This window comes from Balaenoptera borealis (assembly GCF_965194805.1).
Source record: "Balaenoptera borealis genome assembly, chromosome: 16".
Taxonomy (NCBI): Eukaryota; Metazoa; Chordata; class Mammalia; order Artiodactyla; family Balaenopteridae; genus Balaenoptera; species Balaenoptera borealis.
The window spans coordinates 52,383,663-52,391,561 of record NC_138872.1 but is presented as its reverse complement, the minus strand read 5'-3'; the positions used below and the strand labels follow the sequence as shown (position 1 = coordinate 52,391,561).

Genomic DNA, 7,899 nt, shown 5'->3' with positions numbered 1-7,899 from the left:
GCCACAACTACTGAAGCCCGCGCGCCTAGAGCCTGTGCTCCGCAACAAGAGGGGCCACCACAATGAGAAGCCTGCGAACCGCAGCGAAGAGTAGCCCCCACTTGCCGCAACCAGAGAAAAGCCCGCACGCAGCAATGAAGACCCAACGCAGCCAGAAACAATAAATAAATCAATTAAATTAAATAATAAAATAAATACATTTATTTTTTTAAAAAGAACTATACAGTATATTTGATCTCTGCCTGTGGTTCCTGACACAGAGCTCCCAAATCCCTTGGAATTTCCTGGGTGACAGGAGTGTCATTTGTTCTAATGTGGTGGCTCTGGGTGGTTAGGTTCAGGATGGGGGCTGCCACCAGAAAGACCGAGGCTTGATTAGAAACTTAGAACTTTCAGCCCCATCCTCTGGGGAGGGAACAGGGGCTGGAGATTGAGTTAATGATCAGTCACGCCCATGTGATGAAGCCTCCATACACATCCCTGAACTATGGGATTTGGAGAGCTTCCGGGTTGGTGAACACGTGGAGGTGCTGGGAGGGTGGTGCACCCAGAGAGGGCATGGAAGCTCCTCGCCCCTTCCCTCATACCTTGTCTAGTGCATCTCTTCCATCTGGCTGTTCCTCAGCCACGTCCTTCATGATAAACCTGTAACCTTTTTTTTTTTTTTAGCCACACTGCGCCGCTTGTGGGATTTTAATTCCCCAAACAGGGATTGAACCCAGGCTCTTGGCAGTGAAAGCACGGAGTCCTAACCACTGGACCTCCAGGGAATTCCCTTTCATTTAAAAAAATTTTTTTTATTGACGTATAGTTGATTTACAATGCTGTGTTAATTTCTGCTGTACAGCAAAGTGATTCAGTTATACATATATATTCTTCTTCATATTCTTTTACGTTATGGTTTATCACAGGATATTAAATATAGTTCTCTGTGCTATACAGTAGGACCTTGTTGTTTATCCATTCCATATGTAATAGTTTGCATCTGCTAATCCCAAACTCCCACATTTTTTTCTTTTTTAATTGAGATTTAATTCACATGCCATAATATCCACCATTTTTCCTTTAAACAATTTTATTTATTTATTTTTTTAAAGGAGCAGTCTTTTTAAAAATTAATTAATTAATTAATTAATTTTTTGGCTGCATTGGGTCTTAGTCGCAGCACGTGGGCTCAGTAGTTGCAGCGCGCGGACTTAGTTGTCCCACGGCATATGGGATCTTAGTTCCCTGACCAGAGATCAAACCCGTGTCCCCTGCATTGGAAGGCGGATTCTTTTTTTTTAATATAAATTTATTTATTTATTTATTTATGGCTGAGTTGGGTCTTCGTTGCTGCGTGCAGGCTTTCTCTAGTTGCAGCGAGTGGGGGCTACTCTTTGTTGTGGCGTGTGGGTTTCTCATTGTAGTGGCTTCTCTTTGTTGCGGAGCATGGGCTCTAGGCGCGCAGGCTTCAGTAGTTGTGGCACGTGGGCTCAGTAGCTGTGTCTCATCGGTTCTAGAGTGCAGGCTCAGTAGTTGTGGCACATGGGCTTCGTTGCTCCGCAGCATGTGGGAATATTCCAGAACCAGGGCTCGAACCCGTGTCCCCTGCGTTGGCAGGCAGATTCTTAACCACTGCACCATCAGGGAAGTCCCAACAATTTTATTTTATTTATTTATTTTTTGGCCACACCTCGGGGCTTGCAGGATCTCAGTTCCCCAACCAGGAATTGAACCCCGGCCACGGCAGTGAAAGCGCCAAATCCTAGCCACTAGACCACCAGGGAACTCCCTAAACCCGTATCTTAGTAAGGAAACTGTTTTCCTGGGTTCTGTGAGCCCTTATGGCAAATTATTAAACCCAAGAAGGAGATCATGGGAACATATGATCTGTAGCCAAGTCAGACAGAAGTTTGTGGGTAACCTGGGGACCCACTACCTGGGATTGGCATCTGAAGTGGGAGCAGTATTGTAGGACTGAGCCTTTAACATGTGGAGTCTGTGCTAAGTTCTGTCAGTGTCAGAATTAAGTCATAGAAATCTTAGTTGGTGTCCACAGGAAACTGGAAAATTGGCAGGTGTGGAAAATCCCACACATCTGGTGTGAGAAGTGTTGGTGTGTGACTGTGAGTGTAGGAGAGGAAAAGCAGGGTGTTTTTCCCTTTTTAGGACCTCAGGGCACAGAGACCCCAAAGAGCCTCCCTGGGGCTGAGAGGTGGCCCAGGCCAGACAGACCTGGTGAAGGGCCAGGTGGGGGCTGGTTGGGGGTGGGGAGGGCCCAGGGCTGCTAGGGTTGGAGCTGGGCCTCAAAGGACCCAGAATCCTGGGATTTGGAGCCCACTTCTTTTTTTCTTTTTTTTTTTTTTTAATTTATTTATTTTTATTTTTTTAGCTGCGTTGGGTCTTCGTCGCTGTGCGCGGACTTTTCTCTAGTTGCGGCGAGCAGGGGCTACTCTTAATTGCAGTGCGCGGGCTTCTCATTGGGTGGCTTCTCTTGTTGCAGAGCACTGGCTCTAAGCACGTGGGCTTCAGTAGTTGTGGCACGCGGGCTCAGTAGTTGTGGCTCGCGGGCTCTAGAGCGCGGGCTCAGTAGTTGTGGCACACAGGCTTAGTTGCTCCGCGGCATGTGGGATCTTCCCGGACCAGGGCTCGAACCTGTGTCCCCTGCATTGGCAGGTGGATTCTTAACCACTGCGCCACCAGGGAAGCCCTGGAGCCCACTTCTGGAAAAGAGTCAGGCACACACAGTAGGCACTCAATACACGTGCATTCAGTGAATTTTTATTTTTGCCCACAAGTTGACTTTGTTCATACCCCAATGGTAAAATGTTGCCTCACAGCATTCCCATCCCCAGGAAGATGGGCTCTCCTGTCTATAGGGGGCTTGGAGAGGATTCTTGTCAATACATTTTAGGGTTCTTGTTCATTTTTACCTGCAAGAGAAGGGGGTGGGGTCAGGCAGGGCCCAGAACTGACCATGGGAGGAGGACAATGGTGGCCAGTTGGGTGGGGCCGCCAGGCCAAGGGAGGGGGTCCCACTACCCTCTCTCCCCCTCACCTGTGCCTCCCCCAAACCATGCCCAGGCCTCCCTCTTACTCAGGCACTCCCTGACCCCTACCTCCGGCCACCCCGGGACCTCCCACGGTGCCAGCTCCGGCTTGCTCTGCTCTTCATCCAGCTGTCCAAGGCCATCCCGGCAACCATTATTATCGCAGTGGGCCACACTGCTGACCCGGAGGCCAGTAATTTCAGGGCCGGAGGAACCACTCTCTATATGGGGGAAATGGGGCAGGGTGACCCCACAGGATGGAGACAGTAAGGGGACTGTAGGGCTCAGGGTCCCAGGCTGACAGGGGGGCAGGAACCAGAGAAAAGACAGGGACACTCGAGATGCCCCCTCCCCAGCTGAGCAGAAAGAATGGGCTCCAAGGTAGATGCCAGCCTTGCCCCACCCTCTGTAGTGACAATCTGGTGGCCTCAGGGCAGTGACTTGGCCCCTTGGAGCTCTGCCTCCTCACAGCTCATGGAGATGGCACCCTCCACCCCCTGGGCTGGCGGGAGGAAGCAAGTGGACATATGGCGGCACCTGGGACAGGGCTGGCTGCAGGGAACGCTTCCAGGTGAGCCAGGTACAGGCTCCAGGGTCTGGGGGGAGGGGGTCCCTCTGGCTCCTCAAGCGCGGCTCCAGACATGCCTGGACTCCTGGCAGGGGATGGAGGCTGAGGGGTCCCTCAGGTCCCCTGAAGCTCCTGGTCTGTAGCTGGGGATGTCTTGGGGTCTCAGTCCAGGGGAAGCAGCCCCCTCCACCGCCCCCCATCCCTGGAGACTTTATTTGTCCTGGAAGCAACCAGGGTCCTGTTCTTGTCCTGGTAGCTGGCGGCTGGGCCTGGTCAGGCCTGGCTGATTGCGAGGGGGGACATGTCTCTCACCATGTTGATGGCCATTGCCGTGGGCATCTCTCCTGCCACCATCTTCTCAAGGTATCAGAGCTCACCCCTGTGTGTGTGGGGGGTACATGCCTAGTCATCTTCCTTCCCACACACTCTGATTCCCCCAAGACCCCTGGGATCCCCTCCCCAGAGGCTGAGGCCAGGTCCTAACCTCAAAGACCCAAGTGCTCTTTGTCCTGGAGTCTACGGGGCTGCCCCAGGCACCTTCTCCCTGGGGGTCTGGGGAGGTCCCAGAGCCCGCTGGGCCTTGGGCTCAGGAGTCCCTCTGCAGGCCTGGGGATGCTCACATCCCCCTCAGGACTCTGGGCTGGGGGTCCATTGCCTCCTGGACTCCCCCCAGCCCTGCAGAGCCCCCTTCCCCAGCCGAAAAGGGACCACACCCCAGGGGCCATCACAGCGCCTGCTCCCTCCACCCACCCCACACCCCTGCTCTGCCAGGGGCCTTGGGTCTCTGCGGTTCTGGTTTCTGGTTTCCACAGGGGAGGCAGCGGCAGAAGGCTGGAGCTGAGAGGAGGAGGGTCACATGTCCTGCCTTGCCCCACTCAGCCAGTGGCTGTCCTGCTCCTGGCCTCACTCCTTCCAGGATACAGCTCTGGCTGGACTCCTCGCAGGGCCCCTTCGGGCCTATGGTTGGTGACAGCTTCCCCTGGGGTCAGCCCTCATGGCTACCTGTACCCTGACCCACCTCAGGAAACTGTCTCCTGAGGGAGCTCCTGCAGCCGCTGGTCCGGCCCCCTCCCTTCTGCCCTCTCCTCTTGCCCATCCTCCTCAGCCTCCTCCAGCTGCCCCCTCCAACTTGCATCCCCAGCCTTGGCCACTGGGCCCCTCTCCTCTGCTTCCCATGTCATCTGGGAACACCCACCAGCAGCCCCCTGACCACCCCGCCCCCCATTCTGCCCCCTTTCCTGTCCACCAGGCAATTTTGAACTTTTGTTCCTGCTCAGGATCCTGATGCCCCCCTCCCCCATCTCACTGCTCCCAGCAGGATCCTCTGGTCCTGAGAACATGCCATGGGACAAGCCTGGAGCTGACCTGAGGGGGATGGTCCTCTGGCAGGTGACAGTGTGGTGGGAGACTCCAGGGATTGCTGGGTGCAGAGGAAGGAGCAGCTTGGCACCCTCCCTCCCCTGCCCCACTCACACTTCCTGCCCAATTCCCCCCACCCCCTAGCCAGTTCAAAGGTACCCCCACATGCTGGTGGAGCAGCTCTCCCGCCCTGGTCCCCTGCCCGGCACCGGGTCCTCACCTTCTGAAGGGAGCCAAGCTCTCTCCTCTCTGGCTCTTAGCCTCTAGCTAGGCCAGGACAGGAAATGGACTTGGGCATGCTATTTCCTCGCTCCTCCCTCTTGTGACCCCATGATGGCTTCTTAGAAAAACAGTGGCTTCACTGAAACCATGTGACATTTTTCTGAGGCTATCATGGTTCATTTCATTTTCTCTTTCACCTGCTCTACAATAAAAGCATTTAAGATGTACCTAGTTGTGGGACAACTAAGGGCACCGTGGGTGCAGGTGAGGGGGAGAGGGAGCGCCCAGCGCCTGGGCAGGCTTCCCATGTGGCTGGTAGAGGAGGAATGTAGAGGCACTGGGCCACTAGCTGTAGGAAGTGGGGCCAAAGACTCCACAGTTCTGAGCCCTTTGGAGAGGAGGCTGAGCTCCTTGTGTAAGCACAGCTATAAGTGCAGCCCTTATGTCCAATCCCTGCCCTCTCAGTCTGTAGCCCCCAGCTCATAGTCATTAGAATCCCTGGAGCCAACATTTTTGGCAGATGCTTACCCTGGGAGCTTGCAGTTGGGAGCCTTCAGTCCTGGGAGACTTCCTGGAGGAGGTGATACTTGGGCTTGGGAGGGCAGTGACCAAGGGGTGTCCTGGGGAGGGCTAGCAGGAGGGAGACTGAGGCTTCCTGGGGACAGGTCCTGCAGGGGGAGGCCCAGGGTCCCTGACACATACAAAATGCCACTCATCTTACCATCTGCCGTCCACCACCCACCATCCCTGTATCTCTGCATCTACTTACCTACCTTTGTGGAGAATGCAGCCTGCCTGATACGTGTGCCTTGACAACCAGGAGAATAGAGTCCCTTTTTTAACATGAGGTTGTTTCACAGTTACTTTAACTAATATCCTATAGATGGGTATTTAGGTTTTTCCCATTTTTTTTTATATTGTGAACTTGTGCCAACACTATGCATGCATGGATGTTGCCTTCTGACCTTCAGCCGGCACGGCACTCTGTGACCCCTCCAGGGAGCGGCTCCCACCAAGGCTCTGGGGGCTCTGCAGTGTGAGGGTTCCAGTTGGGGGAGTACCACTTTATATTTTTATAAAGTATGTTTATATTTTATAATTTTTAAGTGATGGGATTTTGGTTGGTTGATCTTTTACTTTTCAGTGCTTGGGGTTTTTTTTCTCAGTATTTTTTAAAATAAAAATGTGCCGGGGAATTCCCTGGTGGTCCAATGGTTAAGACTCCACGCTTCCACTGTAGGGGATGTCGGTTTGACCCCTGGTTGGGGAACTAAGATCCCACATGCCATGCAGCACGGCCAAAAATTTTTAAAAAAGTGCCACATCTGGCAGTCATAATTCATCTGAATTTTCATAAAGCCTCAACTGCTAACCTCTCCAAAGAGACTAAATATGCAGTCCTAAGAAAATAAAGTTAGTGCTTTAAAAGCTCTAGAAACCCCCAAATTACAGAGCACACCCACCCCGAGAAGGAAGGGACGGGGAGCACGGTGCTGCCCTGGGCCAGGGCGCGTTGCACAAGGACTGCCGGCCACAGGGAAGGAGGCAGTGCCTGTGAAGGCTCGGGACCAGGACCACCCTTGTTGTCCATGGAAGGGCTTCCCTTATCAGGGTCCTGTCCTGGGCACAAGATCAGGGGCATCTTCCAGGGCCTCGGATCCAAGGTTTCTTCGGGGGCCAAGTGCTGCTGGGAGGCTGCTCAGGCAGACTCTCTGACTGGTGTGTGCCCCCCTCAACCTGAGCTGAGGCTACCTGGTCTCAGCCAGGTCATCGAGCCCACACAGGGCCTGGAAGGTACCAGGCCTGGCCAGGACAATGCTTACAGGCCTGTGGGAGGGGGCGGGCTGGGACTGGGGGCCTCCAGATCAAAAGACCATGTTGGAAACCCTCACAGGTGGCCCAGTGTGCCTCAACATCAGCCCTGGGAGCTGCCCTCCTGCGGGGGCCTGGTCTCCCTCTGGAAGGGAGGATGAGATCCTTTTCTAGACCTCCTGCCCTCCCACCCCATTTACACCCTCCTTGCTGTTCCCATGATTGGTAATTGCCTGTTATTTGTTTGTTTATGGTCTGTATTGCCTTGGGTGGAACGGCAGCTCCAGGATTCCTGGGTCCAGAAATCAAGAGGTGGAGGTGGGAGAGGCTCCACTCACCCCTGCCCCAGGGGTCACCAGCACCTCAGGTTCCGGTGGTCCCGCGGCTTAAGTTCCAGAAGGAGGAGTGCTTCCACTGGGGTGTTGCGAGGAGGCCAGGGAATCAGAGGTTGAAGGCACTGGCAAGGCCTGTCCGCCTGGGGGAACAAGCAGAGGCAGGTGTGCACGTTGATTCTTCTTCAAGTAGAAGGAAAAGAGGCTACAAAAAGGCCTGGTTCTGAGAGGCCCTATTAAGGAGTTTGAGAGTTTATCCTGAAGGCATCTGGGAGAACTTTAAGCATTTCAGAAGGTTGCATTTTAGAAATCTTACTCTGATGAGATAGATGCTAAAGTGTTAACTGTGGTTGTTTCTGGGGGCGGGGAATTGCCTCTGTGCTGTTTGACTTTTCGCTTACCTGTATTTTCTCGTTTTCTACAATGACTATGGCTTACCTATATGGATGAGGTTTCATGGGGCTGCCATAACAAATGTCACAAACGGCATGGCACAAAACAACAGGAATTTGTCTGTCACAGTCTGGAGGCCAGAAGTCCTAAATTGAGGTGTTGCAGAGCCTCCCACCTTCCA

At 53.6% G+C, this 7,899-nt stretch overlaps 1 long non-coding RNA gene across 3 annotated transcripts; it reads right to left on the bottom strand.

The window, feature by feature from the left end:
• Positions 1-2,747: 2,747 nt before the first annotated feature.
• Positions 2,748-7,007, bottom strand: LOC309613114. 3 transcript variants are annotated; one of them, XR_014235534.1, is made up of 5 exons: positions 5,180-7,007; positions 4,966-5,020; positions 3,913-3,979; positions 3,102-3,253; positions 2,748-2,915 (listed from the first exon to the last, which is right to left on the bottom strand). It is a non-coding gene; the product is annotated as an uncharacterized lncRNA (long non-coding RNA). The 3 variants fall into 3 exon arrangements; XR_014235535.1 differs by lacking the exon at positions 4,966-5,020 and having other exon boundaries at positions 5,180-5,381; XR_014235536.1 differs by lacking the exons at positions 3,913-3,979; positions 4,966-5,020; positions 5,180-7,007 and adding an exon at positions 3,570-3,903.
• Positions 7,008-7,899: the final 892 nt, after the last annotated feature.